This window comes from Megalops cyprinoides, chromosome 6, assembly GCF_013368585.1.
Source record: "Megalops cyprinoides isolate fMegCyp1 chromosome 6, fMegCyp1.pri, whole genome shotgun sequence".
Taxonomy (NCBI): domain Eukaryota; kingdom Metazoa; phylum Chordata; class Actinopteri; order Elopiformes; family Megalopidae; genus Megalops; species Megalops cyprinoides.
The window spans coordinates 37,404,345-37,424,365 of NC_050588.1; positions in this window are offsets into that span (position 1 = coordinate 37,404,345).

Below are 20,021 nucleotides of genomic sequence, written 5' to 3' on the forward strand. Positions count from 1 at the left end.
CTGGTTTTGAGTAATACAACTCCTGTCCAGGTTTATTGTTGCCTGTAACCCAATTTTACACATACATGTATAACTTCACACAGACCTTCCCAACTTTGAAATGCATTCAAATGAATGAGCGTCATACACTGTCAAAAGGTATGGAATGCATTCAGCATGTTTAAATCAAAACCAAGTGTCAAATGGAGATTCGTTTTCAGCTTTGTGACGAGCATGTCGCTTTTCCAAAAAAAGTTGGGAATAGTTAAATTTATAGCGCGTGTAATACTACCGTATTGCCCATTATCTGCAATTTTACCTTAAAAATGCTGACTGGGGTTAGTGAACTGAACTAAATAGTAAGAGCATATTCACATATTGCAGGTTTCCAGCTGAGTAACAGTTCACCAGCAAGTTACGTCTTTCAAATAGTCATGGAGGTACAGGTGTAGAGCATTACTGAATGTCTTTTCCACGGATAAATTTAAAATTGTTGAAACGAAAGGATACATGGAGCACGACTAACAAAAGCATTCAAACTTACCGTCATTAAATGTAAATCCGTCTCAACGCGATGCGGGAAAGATCGGACGGAGATTCTGCAAAGGAAAATCCCTTCAGACCCTTTCCAGACCGGCAAATTAGCTGCACTGAGCCGAGGTTCCTCTTATCCTCCTCCACACGGTAGCTTTCCACATGACACCGTCATCTGCTTGAGTGCCAGCCTACTTTAGACACGGGATTTATGTCCCCTTTTTCACTTTCCTTTGTCGTCGCGCGTTGGCTTTCAAAAAAGAAACGACGAAACTATGCTCAATGAAATCAGGTCAGGCTGCCGCACACACCCTTCCTCTTTTTCAGCAGGCTGAGTTTGGGTGTCAAATGCAGTATATCGGAAAACAGGTACAGTGCGGATGCTCTTCCTTGTGAGCGTGCTCTTGGTCATTTATATCCCTTCTCTTCCCTTTTCCCATGAGAGTTAGTCTTGTTTTGCAAAGAGCAGCTTCATTTCAAAACATTTGCAATTCAAGAACGCTGTCCCTACTGTATGTAGGGGCGTTATACCGCATCAAGTTCCGATATGGCTATGAAAATAAACACGTTACAACTTCCTGTACAAGAACGTAATCGGCAGTTTCCCTGGGGCTTTTCCTTTCCTAAACTGCACGCGGTGTATGTGTACACAGAATGAATGTCAAACGTCATAACACACACATGGGAAATTACAAAAAGCATAATTTCTACTACGGAGAATTTCTACGACTCAAACACTGTCATAACTATTTGCAAACATTCATCAGTGGCGTACTTCTAACACACTGACGATAACCAGTAGTTTACAGGCGCCTGGCAAATCGCCTGCAGGCGTGGGCGCAGCGGAGAAGTGAGTAACCCTAGTGGATACAAGTATGCCCATCCTTTAACGCAAATTCCGTCCTCCTGCTGAGAACTTCCACCCCATCGTCGACTATTGACATATCTCTGACCCAAAGCAACGTCCGGGCAAAAGGGCTCACCCTTCCACCGGAAAGACCATTTTTGCTGACTAAGCTATGTAGAGTCCAGGTGCACATTCGCAGACCATAGCTGTGATGGATACCCGCTTAAGTTTAGGTCTTCGGAATAATATGAATAGGATTCTGCAGGCAAACCGGCTGTACAGTAATTTTACAGAAAATGTCCGATTGCACCAGTTTGGTTCGGCAGGTCCAAAATTAGATGTATTTTGTATAGGTAAATATATCTGAAGTATTACAGATTGAATATTGATAAGGTACAATTTAAAGCTTAGAATCTCTATTCATCCATATCCGTCATTTTAGCTTTAATTACATTTACAAGTTAAAATATTTTTAGTTAAAATATTTTCATGCAAATTGTGACATCAGTGACAATAAATATTTATATTTTTCATTCTGCCAATCTAGACATATCAGAGGTGGACACCCCGGCTTCAGAAAGTAAAAGTACTGCCATGTATTTGTTCTAGCCATTCACTAAACAAGGTGATTTCACCAATTACCTCCTCTACCTGGCTGAAGAGTTGAGCTAATTAAATTCAGATGGTGTAGTGCATGGGTTTAATTTACATTGTAACTTCTGTATGAGCCACCGGGGGGCACCACAATTTCTACTTCGTGCTTCCATAGGATCTTAGGCTTTCAAAACCATTTGTCGACTACCTCAAAATTCACTTAACGTAATAGAAGTACCGAATTACATTTTAATTCATAAAAACCTGTTTAGCTCCGTTTAAAACTATTATGTTCACAATGGCCACTACTTGATGTGCAGTATATATATTTCTTTACAAAAATGTTACAAAAATCATTTAAGGGATGGACCAGACAAGCGAGGAGATTGCATAGGGTCATTCAGTTTACTTCATATGAGTCTGCTCCCTCTGACCACCGTGTAACAGCCCCTGAAATGGGGGGTGGGGTATCATTAATTGATGTGTTTGACATAAATTCTCTGCTTCCAGGAGCCAGAGGTCACAACTTTCTCTTCAGTTGTCACCCTTTCCAGAGGAAAATCTGAATTAATCACCACACCTTCTAGAGGAAAAAAGATTAACACTGAGTGTCTTCTCGAAAGTACGTACAGTTTTTTCAGTCTTTGAATTATTTTATTTCACTTAAATGTAGACATTTGTGCCTTTTAGAAAAGGTCAGATTTATTGCAGTGTAACCCATATAGTGTACTGAATAGTTTCCAGTGTGTGTGTGTGTGTGTAATATTATATATATATATATACACATACACATACACATACACATACAATATATATATATACATACATATACACACATATACACACACACACACACACTTCTGTTGCTGTGTGTTTAAAACAAAGGCAAAAATAAACATTTTGAAACAAAGTGGTATTAAAATTCTTATTCCATTTTATTGACTCTGCCATTGTCAATAGTTTCATCCTTCATCAGGAAACGGCCAAGGCACACTCACAACCCCGTCTCACAAACTCTTCCAAGGAGAAACTACTGGTTGAGCTTGCAAACATTTCAGACCAGCCAGCTAAAGAGGAGCCCATTGCAGGACCATCAACACAACCAGCCCAAACAGAACAGTGTATGCCTGCATTCTTTTCCACTGACGCCACCAGTGGAAGGAGGGTGTGTGTCCTATGCAAAGAAGCAGGAGGTAAAGTAAAAAAAAAAATATGCATCAGAAGTATTGCACAAAGTGCCATGTGGCATTATGCTTGGTGCCCCAGTACAACTGTTTCAGGCTTTGGCATGAAACTGGACATCAAAAAGTGATTAAATGAGAATGCTCTAACATGGCAAAAAAAAAATGCAAATAGTTTTAAGATGTAAATAGTTCTGGTAAATACAGTAGTAAATTGTTCTGTTTGATTGATTCCTTAAATAAAGGTGAAAATCTCATCTCGTCTCCCGTTTTCCGTTTGGGAAGGCCAAAAAGAACAGAGGTGCATAACATGACACTCAAGGCAAGAAATCTGGAGAAAAATGCTTTACATGATGTTGCCATTCAATGCAGATAATACATATATTTTTGTGCAATATATGCTTTTATTCCCGGAGAAGTAAAAGGACTCTTAGAAAGGTAAAATGCACTAGAAGAGGTCACTTGTCCCCCCTTTAGTCGCACTGCAATAGCATCAGATTGGAATGAAGGACGCATTCCAAATTTTGCATGGTACACCACCTAGTGGCCAAAGTTGTAATCCCAGAACAGCCCAATGATATGGAAAAAATGTTTCACATTGACATCTAGATTTCTAAATAAAACTAAAATCGCCTAATATTTTGGACATTTTAGATTTTAGACTTCGAGTGATTTTTCCTTCAATTTTGAGGGGTTCTCTAACTTTACATGAGGTAATTGCCTTACTCTGTTGTGTGAATGGAAAGCCTTAAGATTTGGCTACGTAATCTCAGGCGGAAAAAAAAGCAACCTCTTGGGTTCTAAGAGGTTAATGACTAGTTGGATCCAAAATCTTCGATTACTTATCCCAGTTACAGCAAACTGCGTGAAAACCATACCAGATATGAGCGTCTGAGACTTCCTCCCAGCTATAGGAATTAGCAATGAGCAAACTAGCAAGTTACATTTTAGAGATAAAATATAATATGCCGCTGTAACTGGTTGGCATTTGTTTCACAACTTTTGTAATTTTGGCGTTTATAATTTACCTGGGTTAAAATGGTACTGAAAGCATTTTACATAAACACATTTGGTAAACGTGAATCTGTTTCAATCTTTGACGGTTTCCTTGTGGATGAAATGTCTGCTGAAAGATTGATCGTTTTGAGCTTTAGTGTAGAAAAAGTCATTCCTAAAGGGTGGTATGACTGAACCGCCAGATAAATGCCGCCGATTTCCATTGGAAATTAAGGAGCCTTTTGTTCGTTAGGGAACAGACGGGAGAGGAGATCCAAGATATGCAATGATAGGTTATGGCAAGTATCAGGGCGCATGGCCCCACAAATTCTAGTAAATCTTGGGAATCGTCCAAGTGGCAGGACACACCCCTGCAGCAAACACATGCTTCCAGTGCAAAGCAAATACTGCAGTTGAACCATTCGACGAAGAATTCGAAGTAGGTAGCGCTGTAATAGGAGGCTTGCCATGTTTGGAAGTCAAGGTGACAAGGAAGAGGCTAGACGGCAAAGGAAAAAAATATAAAGAGGAAGGCCGGGCCTCCCTGCAATAGGAAGTCGGACCCGGGGTCTCCCCCCACCTGCCACCTGCCATGCCACACACTTAAACATAATAAACTAAAATAATAAACTGCGAAAAAGGTTTGCCGTCAGCCCGTCCTGCACTCACTCATACAACGAATACGAGACGCTTTTGAAACAATAGAAGCTACAGAACCGACGACCAGTCATACGACTGTCGACATCCGCACACAACAAGACACCAAAGACTAGTGCGAGAGAGACGGAGATCATTTATAGCCCCCGCCTTCTCCCCAAATCTACCGCACAGCTGAACTGAATCCAGTTTAATGAGAGCGATGGGACTGCCACGGACGACGCAACTGATGGTACCAATCAAAAAGGGGGATCGCAACACAATTAGCGTGAATATTTCTGACGCTAGTGCACATTCCCCTTCCAACATCGAATCGAAGTGACGGTGAAAGATGAGAGCGTAGGCCTATTCCTTGGAGAGGGGACAGGAACACCAGCGTGTGCCCCCCACCCTCTTCACTGTTTCATCGCGCTGTCGGCCCATGCACATTAGCTACATAAATATGATTCTGGCGACAGAACTGAAGAAGGTCCGATGTCACCCTTGCGCGGCAGGCGGTATGCAAATTTCACGCTTCAAAATAGGATTAGTTGGATTATATCTTTGGAACGCCACAAATATTCTCAATACCCTGCCTTTCCATGTGATGTACTTCCAATTCTACTATAGTAGTGAGTGCCTTGCTTAGTATGTTTAGGGCCTGCTTGCTATCTGTCAAAAAGTACCGCGTGAAAGATGCTATAACCTCCCAAGAATAAAAATCATTTGTTGCCAAATGAACACAATAAACATAAATGCTGTACCCAAAACTAATTAAAATAATATATTCATGCACAAAATAATGACAGACAGCCATTGGCCTGGAGGCCTCAGAGGTACCTTTCAGTGAGCAACTGATTTACTCTTGTAACTCTTGTAACACCAAAACCCATCAAATGCTCTGTGATAATATTAAACTAGCATGTCAGGAGGGTGAGACAATAGTAATGGGGGACTTCTAGATGGCAAAACTGTGAAAGAAATGTGTAGCATTTTTAAAACGATTATTCTGGATGTACAGCGTAAATTCATTCTGCAAGTGAGAAAAGGGAAACTGAAAAAGAAGCATCCACAGTGGGTGAATAAGTTGCTACAGGACAGTTTGAAACAAAAAAGGAAGTTGGACGGCTCAGAGAATAATAAGATTGAGTACAGTAATATGCGCAGTCAAAGAAATAAAGGAAGCTAAAAGGCATTTTGAAAGACAGATTGCACAAGATGCAAAGAGCAACTCTAAACGCTTTTTCCAATACTACAGTTGAAAGGATAATTAAGGATGTGATAAAAGGTATAAAAAATAAGGATGGAATTTTGGTTTATGATAACGAAGCTATTGCTGATACCCTAAACAGTTACTTTCGAGAGTTTCACTAGTGAAGTGTTTTCACATATACCTTCAGGTGCATTCAGTTCTCAGTCTTATGGAGGAAATTGATTTAAATGATGCAGAAGTACTAGATAAACTTCAAATACTTAAAACAAATAAGGCAGCAGGCCCCGATGGAATATATCCAAGAGTTCTCAGGGAACTAGCAGAAGTGGTTTATAAGCCTCTGACAGTTATTTTTAAACAATCTCATAAAACTGGAGAAATACCAGATGACTGGAAACATGGCAGTGTAGTACCTATCTACAAGAAAGGAGACTGGAAATTATAGAGCTGTCAGCATAACTTGTATCACATGTAAATTACTGGAATCCATCATTAGAGACAATTTGGAATTATACCTTGAACAAAATGGTATCTTAAATCATAGCCAGCATGGTTTTCGCAGAGGGAGGTCATGCTTAACAAACCTCCTGGACTTTTTTGAGGAAGCTACAAGGTGTTTAGACTCAAACCAAGCTTATGATATTATCTATTTGGACTTTAAAAAGGCATTTGACAAAGTACAGCATGAGAGACTCGTAGTGAAAATGAAATCTGCAGGAATTACAGAAGCTATCGCTAAAAATAAGAATAAAGGCAAACAACAGCACAAGATTACTGAGTAATAAGACTAGATTCTACAGCATATCACACTGAAGACAATTCCAAAGCCAAAACACCTGCACCTTCATTCTGAATTGAATCTGTATTTGAAACCTGCTCTGCCGAACAGGTAATGGTACACTTGAGATGTCCTTGCGGAAAATGATAGCCAGGCACACAGGCTCCGGGCTGGGAGAAAATGCAGAGGGGTTAAATTGCAATCTACAGGGCACAAAAACTCATAAATGCCATGTAGACATCGGGATATAAGGAGAAAACTGGGGGTGCACTGAGGTCCGTCTGGGGGTGCAATGCACCCCTAAGCACCCCCACAGTGCCTGGCCTGCAGGCACAGTGGAAGTAGAGTAAGGATATTGCTCTGACTTGAGGCTGGTGACTGATGGATGAGATCATTTCAGTGTACGACACACACAGGAATCCAACAGGAAGTTCTCATTCCAAGAAGACCTTCAGCAGCCAAATAATCTGAAACCACACTGTGAGTAGGATATCCTTCATGCAAGCAGCAACACCTCATCATTAAACCCTGCTTCAAGTCTGTCCAGCAGCTAAAATGGCAAGGATATAACCGAGCATTTTGAAGCAGCACGTTTTCATTGGGTTCTTTTCTCCAAACCGCTGCAGGGGTGAGTCGAAATGCTGAACCCGATTATCAGCACTTTGAACAGATCATTAGTGGTGAAATGCTGTGGAAATCAACACTATCCAGGCTTCAGGTCTTGACTGTGATATTTTAGACTGATGATTCAGTGTATATATCACACCCCGATCTCCAGGCCTGCTACTTCGCTGCCCTGCCTATCAAGCCAACTGCGTGCCAAGAACTGGACATTCTCTAGGATACATTTTATAATTACTCTGTTATTTACTACTGTCTATCAGAACTCAAATGTCTTAAAGTACATTGTACAATTTTAAGTATTCTGTGTAATTCTATCTGCCCAGTGCCGGCCAGAAGCAGATGGACTCCCCCTCTGAGCCGGGTTCTGCTCAAGGTTTCTTCCTGTTAATTAGGGAGTTTTTCCTTGCCGCTGTTGCCTTAGGCTTGCGGGGGGTCTTCCGGGGGTCTCAGGCCTGGGAACAATGTAAAGCTGCTCTGTGGCAACTTGTGTTGTAAAAAGCGCTACACAAATAAAATTGAAATTGAATTATTTTCTTGATGCAACAGTGGGGTGTAAAGCAGAGGTGGAAACAATATTTCAAAGGTTCTTTCAATAAGGATTCATTTTACAGGATTTATTTTTAAATAAGGATTTATTTTTTTCATGATGAACAAACTTATGTCTGTCAATAATGACATGTGTATACATAAATTATGTATTATTCAATAGACTATTGTTTATATTTGCACTAACAAATTTATAATATATAATACACACACATATAGCTTGTATTTTGCTAAATATATCCTACAAACTCATTTAATCTGTGGCGTGAAATCACTTAAACTGAACACTGGATGCTAGCACGCTGTTACCCAGTAGAAATAGCAGAAAGTGTGAATTGTTACAATCTTCTGGACGGTTGACAGAATTTCCCCTTTTAAAATGCTCCAGTCATGTGGGTGTATGTTGATTATCATGGAACAGCATGGAGTTTTATTTAGAGGCACACAAATATGTACATGTACATGTACATGTACATGTAAAATATATAATAACTCTGTTCAGCAACATTTGAGGATGTAAAGGTAGTTCTCATATTAAACAGCAGCAGAGCTCAACAGGAAACAGCTGGGTATGTGTGTGTCTGCACTTCTCCCAGCTCCCAGGGTGAATAAAATAGCGTGGCAGGGGGCCAACGGGCAAAAGAGCAAAGGATAACGCAGAGTCAAAGTGCATTCTTATTTCTATTTAGTTAATTAATATTATTAATATTAATAATAATAATAATAATCAAGTGTATCAGTGTATCAAGACTTTTGGCAGCTTTGATGTGGCCTCTGCTGTTCTCTCTCGTTCTGACTGCCTCCATCTAATGTATTGTCAAAGGTACTCATATTCATTGCTTGGACCTGCCATTCATGTTCCAGATGCAAACAGCTTTCTGATCCCAGAAACATGCACTTATTAGTCAGGCCTTTCATTCAGACCTTCCCAAACACACCCAGAGTCTGCACCTCTCAAGGGGTTTTAGGACAGGAAGTCTGAAGTGTGGTCTGAAATTCCAGGCAGGATGAAGGCATTCAGTTAAGTGACACCAGGTTATGCCCATCTTCACAGCCCATACACTGACTGTCATAACTGTAGTTATGTAAAATATAATAAAAATAAATAAAAGTAAAATTACTGAAAAATAATAGATGTGTTTCCAGTGCTCCGTTTATTCAAGTACACAACTAAATTCCAGTTTGTTCATATGCATCTGCCCCTCCAAATGTCACTAACATAGCACATACTGTATATATTCATATTATCAGAGTAGAAAGATGGACATTTTTACTGAATTAATGCGGGTTAAATACCTAGCTGAAGGTACAATAGCAGTTGCCAGGCAGGATTCAGGCCTGGGCTAGGGAAAGGAATGTACCAGATTTACATTTACATTTATTCATTTGCCAGACGCTTTTATCCAAAGCGACTTACATAGGTTACAGTTCTTTACAATGTTGTCCATTTACACAGCCGGATATTTACTGAGGCAACTGCGGGTTAAGTACCTTGCCCAAGGGTACAGCAGCAGTGTCCCAGCGGGGATCAAACCGGCAACCTTTCGGTTACGAGTCCTGCTCCTTAACCACTATGCTACACTGCCGCCCCCTGCTACCAGATAAAAGAATGTTTGTTTCTTTTCACCACAACAGGCTTTTAGTTCTGCACTTCTTTCCTCTGTTGAACAGAGACCTGACAGAGGAACCGATAGGCTAGTCCTCATGTTCTGTGTGAGGCCGAAGCTAATGTCCTGCAATGAGATCAGAAAATACACTGTGGAGAACCTGTCATGGGGTTCACGTTGCCTTTACTGTACCGTGACTTCGAATCTGCACACACCTGAGCTGCAGTTTGCGTCTCAAATTCACGGGATCCCGGATCCAGGTGTGCTGCACACCTTTCCCAATAGTAAATAGCCCTGATCCTGGGGGAAGTGATCAAAGCCGTGCTCCGCGTGCATCTGGTGCATGAGTGCCGGCGGAAGAGGAAGTGCGCTGTTGCCTTCATGCAACCCTAATTTGGAATCTCCGGCTGTGTACTGGGCTTGGCTCACCATGGCAACCTGTAGACCTGCACAGAGGCACAGGGGCAAGATGGATGCAATTCTCCATTAATCCCGCGTGCAGCAGATTGCTACCTTTTTTTTTCCACTCAGCACACTACAGTGGAGTGGGTGCTCGTTGGAGGGCAGGTGCTACTCTGCCGACATCATCTGAGCAACTTGCTGGTGCCTGACGAATTGCAGGGTGCCTGAGGGGAGATGAGGGGACCCTTGGCAAACCTACCCACTCCCTATCCTAATTTCTACCACCATTCTCCGTCATTACCGGCTGGTAACGTACCTAACCCAGGCTGTAGAGCTCAGCTTGTGCTCGGGTGACGGAGGGCGGCTCTCATTCGTGAGTTTCACCAGTGACCTGCTATTGGCCATTGGTAACAGAGAGGTATTGTATTACATCTCAGATCCAAAACCCCCCAATGCCAGTGCAACTGCAAAATCATAAGAGAACAATAAAAAAATAAAGTAAACAGGAGAGGGCCTTAACTACGGAGCTACCCTGGAGCTATGCTGCTCCCTTTAACCCAGAGACCCCAAAGGCAGGGCAGATGAACAGGAGTATGATTCAGGCCCGGCGCTATGGGGGTGCTTAGGGGTGCGCTGCTCCCCCAGACGGACCTCAGTGCACCCCCAGTTTTCTTCTTATATAACGATGTCTGCACAGTATCTCTGGCTTTTTGTGCACCCCTGTGGTTTTCAGTTGCATCTAGCTATCCCAGAAGGGACTTAGCCAGTCGTATGTCACAGTAATAACAGCATCATGTCTATTGGTCACGTTGCATCTAGTACATATAACAGCAATCCTGGGAGTAGCACTGGGGCCTGGTACAGTCAAGCAGAAAAAAAATAGAATTCAATCTGTACTATGATTCCCATACATGCTGGTCATAGAAAGGACCAGCAGAATCATAGATATGTCATTTCATCATTACAACTACCCGGTTGGCAGATGGAGGAGACCCCCAGAATATAATAATGTTGATTATGTCAGTAATGTCAGCTTTTGTCTCAGTTATTATAGTGGTGGCTGCTACAGCCTGGTATTTGGCCTGATATTTACAGGGGTAATGCAGATAAGAAAACCTTAACTGCAAGGTGGCATTTTAACCCATGATACAAAAATTTTATACAGAGTTCAGTGTTCCAACAAATACAGCATGTAGCCTTAATTCGTCACACAGCGTTCACACTTAGGTTATTGAAACTGTGCACTTAAAAAGTCAAATGCACAGAACAAGACTGACCAGAATACTTCAATACGATGGATAAGCTATGTAGATTCACCGGTAGCTTCAGTTATTCTTACTTTACCAACAATGTGAGCTACAATAGATGTACTCCTCAGAGAGTACACTGCTGCCATATAACAAAATACAACTTTTTTTTAACAGAGCCCCACACAGAAATATGCGTGTTTTAATAAACCAGATATTCTGCAGAGCAAATCTAGTTTCTTGCGCTGTTTTAATGCAAAACACAGCTGAATTGTTAACTGTAAATATTAGATCCTTGTGACCAATTTACATATGAGAGCCTATTGAATAATTTAAGAACCAAAATAAACATATATTGTGAATTGTTCTGAGGTTTGTTGCTGAGTTTGCATTATTTTTAAACTGGATCAATTAATCAAGTAATACCTTCCAACGTTGAACAAAAAAGATATTAGAAAAACACAGCTGTTATACACCTCTTAGTACAAATATGCAGCATTCACGCAAATACATCTCTGACAAAAACTTCATTCTCTCATCTCCCTCCACCATGTCCCACTCATCCCACTCAGACAATGCCCTCTCCACATGCCCTGCTAGCGTGCATACCACCACTCAACACTAATCTTCCCCTGTTTACTCACCATACTCGTTTAAAAATCAGAAGCGAAACGTCAGCAGACAGGCGATCTTCTGGACGGCTAAGCCTCCAGGTAAAGTCCCCGTCTGGTCCTGGTTTAGAAGCGAGAGGTAAGAGAAAGCAGCGCCTCTCTTTCCCCTCTTCTCTCCGATCCCTCTCCGCAGCGGTTGGGCAGGCCCCACGCAGCTGCAGCGACGCTCTCCAGCAGATCTGGAAGGATGTGGGCGTGCGGTAATGCGCTTCTCTTCCAGCAGTCACACAGAGGAAAAAGCAACATGTTCTCAGGCAAGAGGCTTTAGAGAGAAAACGAAAACAACCGTTTTTTTTTTCCAGTGAGGCCTTTCATTGCCCTCTCCTGTTTACTTAATTTCTGTTTTTTTTATTTTTCCCTTATGAAACTGCAGTTGCACTGGCATGGGGGGGTTTTGGATCTGAGATGTGATACGATACCCTTCTGTTAGCAATGGCCGAAGTTAGCATGTCACAGGTGAAACTCATGAATGACAGCCTCCTTCTGTCTCCGAGGAAAGAGTCGCAAAAGTGTGGCAGCTTGAATGGAAAATCATCTAGGAATAGAATAGCTTTCTTTGTCAGTTATGATAACTCTCTCAAACACAAAACCTCAAGCACTGTGTAACCAAATACGGCAAAATTACACTGAATCACATCCTGTTATTGATGGATATCTGCTAACACAGTACCACTGGCACATCAGAATTCATATCTAGAACAAGAAAGCTTTCATATTCTCTATAATACATTCACTGAGTGGATCTTGTGCTCCGGCACTTCAGGATAAAGCTGAGGGATTTCACACACTGAGAATTTCAAACCCACAAGACTAAAGTTATTACTCCTGTGCATTATCATGAATCCACACTGACTGAAAGAACAAGAATGTATTATGTTCACATCTCAGTCAATCATTACATCATAACTAATAAGACTTCTACTTTGATATGTAGGTCATTATTATTTAGATTATTTTGTTGTCTTATACCTTTATCCAGGGAAACACACAGTGAATGAAACACAAATGTATTTAAAATACATTATAAAACAAAATGAATTATACACAGCTGCATGATACTTTTTTTATCAAGTGCTACAATGAGAATTCAGCTTGATTCTGTGAGTAGGCATCCTTAGCAAAAAAATAAAAAAATAAATTTGAACTTGAAGTGCATAATTAGACTTATACTGTAATCCCCACATGACTGCATCCCAGAAAATCTCCCTAAGGCACAAGAAATGCAGCCTCAATGCGGACAACTATTCTGCTGGGGACTGTTAATAACTCTCTGATCTATAATGTCTTTGTAAAGAAAAAATGCAGCTCCTCCCAGTCCGCCAAGCGATCACAAGCATGCGTGGGGTAACAGCCCCAGCAGCAAGGCAGAGCCAAGACAGACCGCTCTCTGTGCCCCTTATAAAGAGCTGTGAATGGGGCAAGATCCAGCCTCGCACTGGGGCAAATGTGATATCTGATTGGAGGGTTTACCATTCTACATTCTCTGTCTCTTATCACAAAAATCATACAATAAATTATCCACAGTATTTTTCCAGATTAGTCGGAATCAGATGAGATCACAAAGACAGGAAGGGCATACCTGATGGCAATGCAGATCTTGTAGTCCCTAAAGTGCAAGAAGAGATGAAGGAGAAATTTTTAACGTGCACAAGACTCTAAATGAATCACCATGTCTTATGGTCATTATCCTGTATCCCTTACTTGCTTTTGCCAGACCTTTATGATTGAAAAAAAAAAAAAAATCTTCCTCTGTACACCCTGGTTACAAGTCCTGCTGTTTACCCACTTCACCCCCTTCAGAAATAAGAATTAAACACCTCAACCTCAGTGTACTGTTTGCCTTGCTGAGCTCAAGGAGATAAAACTGAGTAGTGCCACAACATGAATGATATCTGTGCATTAAATTCATCTGCTGTAACAACTGATCTCATACTGTACAGGGCATTCACAAGAGGGCAACTCTGTGTATTCTGAAAGAAACCTTTAGCATCATTTCAACCATAGCACAGACGAGAAACTCTGCAGTGTCAGTTTCAAAGAGCTGTTTGTGTTGTTTCAGAGTGCGTCCATTGCTGCCACCTAGTGGTGAAAGTGAAGCATGAGCGCTCATCCACATCGTGCCTCGGCCAAAAGGCTGTTTACTTATTTCAACACTGGAACATAATTAATATAAAAATACGTTTGGAATGTAATTGCATACAGTATGGGAGAAGTTATGGAGAAGTTACATTTTCAAATTGCATGAGTTTGATCATTAGATGTTACATTTCATCTTTTGGGTTATATTTTAAACCAAGATTGTGGCCCATGAAAAATCCCATGGCACATATTGTACATCTGGGCCTTTTTGCACAAAGGGCTTTCATGTCTCATTCAGGTTGCATGCTAAAACATTCCTTTCTAACAAACAAGCTTTGACCTCCAAGTAGTGACAAATACATTTGCATGCACTGAATGGAATTTCACAACCATTGGCAAAAAACTTCTTTCCACCATCAAACACAAAGTAAAATCTTCTATAGCCTCCTTTCGCCATCCACTGTCTATTTTAACCAGTTAACTGGTTCTCCTTAGAAATGAAAGGTGTGATAAGCTGTGACTATTCTTGTAGGATCAACTGTCTTGTGCACCAGATATTCTGCAGACATAATTACGTCACCAAAGCTCTTACTGGTTCACATGTCCAATGTGTTATTAATTTTACGTAGCCACCACCATTCTCCGTCTTCAAAGAATGTATTTATTTCAAGTAAATGGAATCATTTATTACCATATTGGTGCCTGAAGTTTTTCTCCACCACGTGACCTGCAGGGCTTTCTGCCTGTATTTCAGTCATTCTCCTCTAGGTGTCCCTGTAAGGAGTTCCAGTGTTAGCAACACTGGCACAATTAGCAAAGTCTTGTGAATATTTATACAATCACCAGTTATAATTGTGACAGCTGGGAATTCCTCAGTGCAAAACAAAAATTGAGACGATTACAGGAAAAGAAGTGGGAAATGAATTCAATTTTGCCTGAAATCAAAATCAAAGAACCAATCAAAACATCTCAGAGTATAACTGTAGACACTGATGAATCGACAGATGCTAAAGATCATTATGCTCTACCATTTTTGTTTGCTTTGCAAGGACGATAAATTAAGGCTGATTTGAGTTAAGATCAGTGGTCTTCCCCTACATTTCAAAACTCTTTGGTACTGACAGCAGTATGGTGTAGCAGTAAGGAGCACAGTGTGGTGGAAAATAAGCAGGTGGTTCATAAGCATTGTCACTTTCACCCCACCAGAGAAAAGCGGAGCTTGACGTGGTACAATTAAGCTTGCTACTTTGTGGAGATAATTGTTGCATGAAGATGGTAGGCATTGCCAGTAGATGTCAGTTTTTGATTTTGATTAACCACAGTTATTGACATATTAAATCAGCTATTCACTCTATCTCTACTATGCATGTGGAGGTGTGGAAGTGTATAAGGAAACCAGACAATTTAATATGTTAGCCTTGAATAAACAATATATATCCTATCATACTTTGTATGCACGCAAGCAGAAACTAAAAAGAAGGGTCAGAAGTGTACGGGAGACTGTGGGAGGGGTATGCAGCTGTGAGATATCTGTATGCTGTAAGTTACAAAGTACAGTCTGTTGTTGGGGCTGATAATGGGAGTTAGACACTGTCCCGACATTGCCCAGAAGATGGACCTTGAGTTTAAGATAAAAATAATTGGACTCTGTGAGGAGGGGGTTGCAAATGTCGGGGTTCTTTATTTGTTCAGTGTTATACAAAGACTGCTTAGTGTCATATCCCTCTGATGATGCCGAGTGTTTTTTACTGAAGGGGTGTGACTTGTGGAAATAATGCCAGTAAATGTTAGTTAAGGCAAAGCAAGTAATTAGTTATTTTTAGACATGTGTGACCTGGGCAGGCATTGCCCAGTAGATATTAGACAGGTGCATATATGACCTTGGCAAGCATTGCCGAGTAGATATCAGACAGGCCAGAGCAAGTAAGTAACTATTTTTTATATATTGGGGAAGGTGGAGTGCAGCCGAGGCAGGATAGTTGTTTTTGTGTGTATCAGACAGGTGTGATCTTGAAAACAATAGTGTACAGAAAATGTGTTATGAAACCAAAGCAGGGGGTTTGAGTCTAAGCGCCACAACAAGATGAGCTCAGGGAATAAGCATAAAAGAAAGATGCATTCAGAGGGGGGGTCAGAATGAATGGGTATGAGTGAGTGTGTGTGTTGCTCCGTGCGAACCAGCCCGGTTTACTGTATGTGATTTGCGCACATATACAATCAACCAATTACATCAGACTCTGAGAATCATATTTGTCCTTTATTGGGCACTGGAATTCACTTTCTGGAATTAATACATTACAGAAAAGGTATATACAAATCATGTAACTTATCCTTTGGTGAATCACTCTACAAGTGTGGAGGGAGCCCCCAGTCCAACTGGCCCAGACTGGGAGTGGTTTTCTACCACAACAGCTCGTAACCAAAAGGTTGCTGGTTCAGTTCCCTGCTATGGTGCTGCTGTTGTACCCTTGAGCAAGGTACTTAACTCACAATTGCCTCAGTAAACATCCAGCTGTATAAATGGATAAGATCGTAACCTGTTGTACAATTTTACATACTTCTTGATGTAAGTCACTCTGGATAAAAGTGTCTGCTAAATGACAATTATGTAATGTAATGTAATGTACATGGCAAGTGGAGTCCATACATCTCCTCAGTTATACCCACGATTCTCCTCCGGAGCTTGCTGATGGCAGTCTTTCAGCAACACGAAAGAATGCTAATGTACATTTCTTCATTGAGATGGCTATTTTAGGCATGGATTTCAATACAAGTCACAGTTACACCTCAGGCACCGAGATGTATTTCCATCGCAGGAGTAGGGGTTATTGACACTGGTAATATTGACAAATGGGCGAAATGTCCATTTCAGCTCCTCTCCCTTCAACTCCCCATTTTCACGCTGTGATGACAGCAGCAGTTTGGCAGCTTGCTATATCCTCTCCTCCTGTTCGTTGATCTAAAATGTACAAGCACAGGCAACCTGATGACGAAATGTTTTCACAAGGCCTACATTTATTCATTTATTTAAAAAAAAATACCACAAAAATTGACAAAGTAAATTCGTGTGAGGGAGGAGTGCTACAACAGTATTAGCTGGACTTCACCTGTGCCTTTTAAGCGAATTCATTCTGCTCAAGCTCTTCCTGGTGGGTCTTGATTTTTTTAGGGCAACTTCCCATATCATGTACCGTAATTACATTATATTCTTAAATTGAACATTGTGTTCCTTTTTCTAATGTGTGTAGTAACCTGTAACATTCTGAGACATTTCGTTACGCGACGAAATTTGGCTCGATCCTGCTTTTGCTGAGTGATGATGCTATCGACGTGTAAACCAACAGACAGCAATGGGGGGGAAGAAGCCGGTCAAGAGGTACAAGGCACTGCGCACGCTCTGAGTCGGCATCGGCTCGCCTGTCGCCTGGACGCAGAGGTTAATCGCTGCACATAAATCGATCTCGTCTCCGTTTGCGTTCGCGAGTGGAGGGAATGGATTCCAACCCTGCCTTCTCCCTGTCACTGCTGTACAGGAACGATCCTATTTATTCGCTGTGTGCCTCGGATTTGATGACCGCCTCTCAGACTGTGAATAACAATTTCGTGAAGGAACAGAAACAGCTGGTTAAGGTACTGTATTCGATTCACTAATGGTGATGGGCACTTAATTAAAAGTATTTTGTCCTAATGTATTACCTGCAGTTCTGTCGATACGGAGTAAATTAAACCTTTCCATTTTATCTCTCATATTGGTAAGGTGTGGGTGCTTAATATCTTTTTTCCTGATCATCGCAAAACAAAGTAGCCTACATACGAAAATATCAGCACTGCCGTTTATGTTTTCTCCCATTTAAAAACAAAAAGTTTATATAACGTAAGAGCATAAAAAGAGTATCAGTTGTTTTATTATGTAAAGAAAGGAAGCAACAGAGGAAAAAACATTATGTAAACTACTTCCTCAACTCCCAAATGTCTACTTTCAGACCAAGCAAATCATTACCTAACCAATGACTAACTTATGCTGGAGTGAAGAAGAGGGAGGGAGGGTTTGGAGGGTGTCTAGGTGGCACTTTTTTAACCACCATCCAACGCTGTTAAGATGATGAATCATTACAGTGCTTAACAATGCGTTACTGTAACCATCTGTCTAAAATACTACTGATGTCCCATCAACACATGTGTTTTGCCACACATGAATCTGAGCTTAGGTTAAAATGATTGAGGACAATGTCACAAAGCCATATTTGGAAAAAAATCAAGATAAAGCAACATTTTGAATATCTCTGGGAGTCCAACCCACAGAGAATGTCATAGGTCATGCCTTATTTAAGTGTGGGTAGCAACCCCAGTGAAGAGTTTAGGAATCCAGCTGTCCTCTATCCTCAAAGAAAGTGAGGCCGCAAACCATTGTGAGATGACAAAGGGCAAGGAATGCTCTGTGGTCTGTGGAGCGTCCTTTGTTAGCCACTGCGCAAGTTAAACAAGATGTGCTGAAAGAAACCAAAACAGCTTACGTGTGAGGCTTGGCTTATGCGTCCAAGTCTAGATTCCCAACCTTTATGCCTTGATTTCTCTCTTTTTTTTTTTTCAATGGGTGTTTCTGTAACTGTCTTTCACCCTCTCTCTGTCTCTGACTCTGTCTCTGTCTCTCTCTCTCTGTCTCTCTCTCTCTCTCTCACACACACACACCTTTAGTCATGACCTTAACAGACTAATCAAAGAGCCCATAATGGAATATTTCACTACTGGCAAGTCTGACTTCATTGAGAGGCTTGAACTCTCAATAATTCCCATAGATGCTGAAAGAAACGTGAACAGGAATATCACACACGCATAGACACACGCGTAAAACATAAATAATAATGACTAATTTCCCGGATATTCAGACGCTTCTCTAACTCACAGTCTTTCCCGTAGACGCTGAAGAAACTGGAACATCAGCAAATACTTCGCATGCGGCAGCTCAACGAAGAGAAGAAGCAGTTCGCCACCCTCATGGCGAGAAGGCTGTCACGGAGGGGTGGCGGCTTGCAAATGGCCTCCAACTCCTCGGGGTTCGCGGCGGAGCACCCCGTTAGAGCCTTCTCCGCCCCGGCCTACCTGCCCGCCGCCCCTAGCAGCAGGGGGAGCAGTGCCAAGACCAGCAAGAGCGTGCAGTCCAAGTACTCCTCTTCCCCACCGCGCCCGCTGTCTCTGCCCGGAGACCACCCCGACACACACAGCACTGATGTTAGTAAGCTCTAAGGCCCTGTGTCTTGTTTATTTGATTCTAAATTAAATATACTCCACAGTATCTGGCGCAGAGAACTCTGTTCAATCTTACCATGTTTTATTTTAAATGAAATTTCAGCTATGTATTCAAAGAAGGCTTTTTTAAATACCTTTCTATACAGTATTTTTTTGTTGATTTCGCTTGAAAGGGCAATACTGTGTAACAACTAAAATCAGTTACTCTTCCTTAAATGTGACACAAACAGCACTGTGATTGGATTGAACAGAGGTATAAATGTTGGCTGTCATGACTGTCTTAATTATCATTAATGAAAAAGGAGAACTTGTTTACATGTTTAAATACATTTTACATGAAGGTAAGATGCCTGTTTTCTTTTATATCTAGGATTTGAAGGTGTACATCACCTCCACGACTGTCAGATGTGTCTGTAAATGTGGACGCTCCAGAGAACTGTTAACAGGCAATGAGAGCTGTCTTCCAGTCATGCAACAGAGGGTTGCCATGGAAGAGAACCGACGAGAATATTCCATAATTTCAGATGGTGCATGGGAGCCTTAAAATAGGCAGGAGACTTAAGCACTGGTTTGTGCTGTTCCTGGTGTGTTTATTGAAAGGATAACTTTAAAATAAATGTAAAATGTCACATGTTGTTGTTCCTTATCATGATAGAAGACCACAGACTCTTATACCAAAATCTCATTTGGAATCCTTTGATGGTTTTGCAAGCTACTTCATTCTATGTCACCATAAGGGAGAACCCATAGTCCAAATGCACTCACAAATCATGTAGACTGTTCTTGGTCACCTGAATGCATGAATACAGACTCACACTATTGAGCCTAATTATAGATATA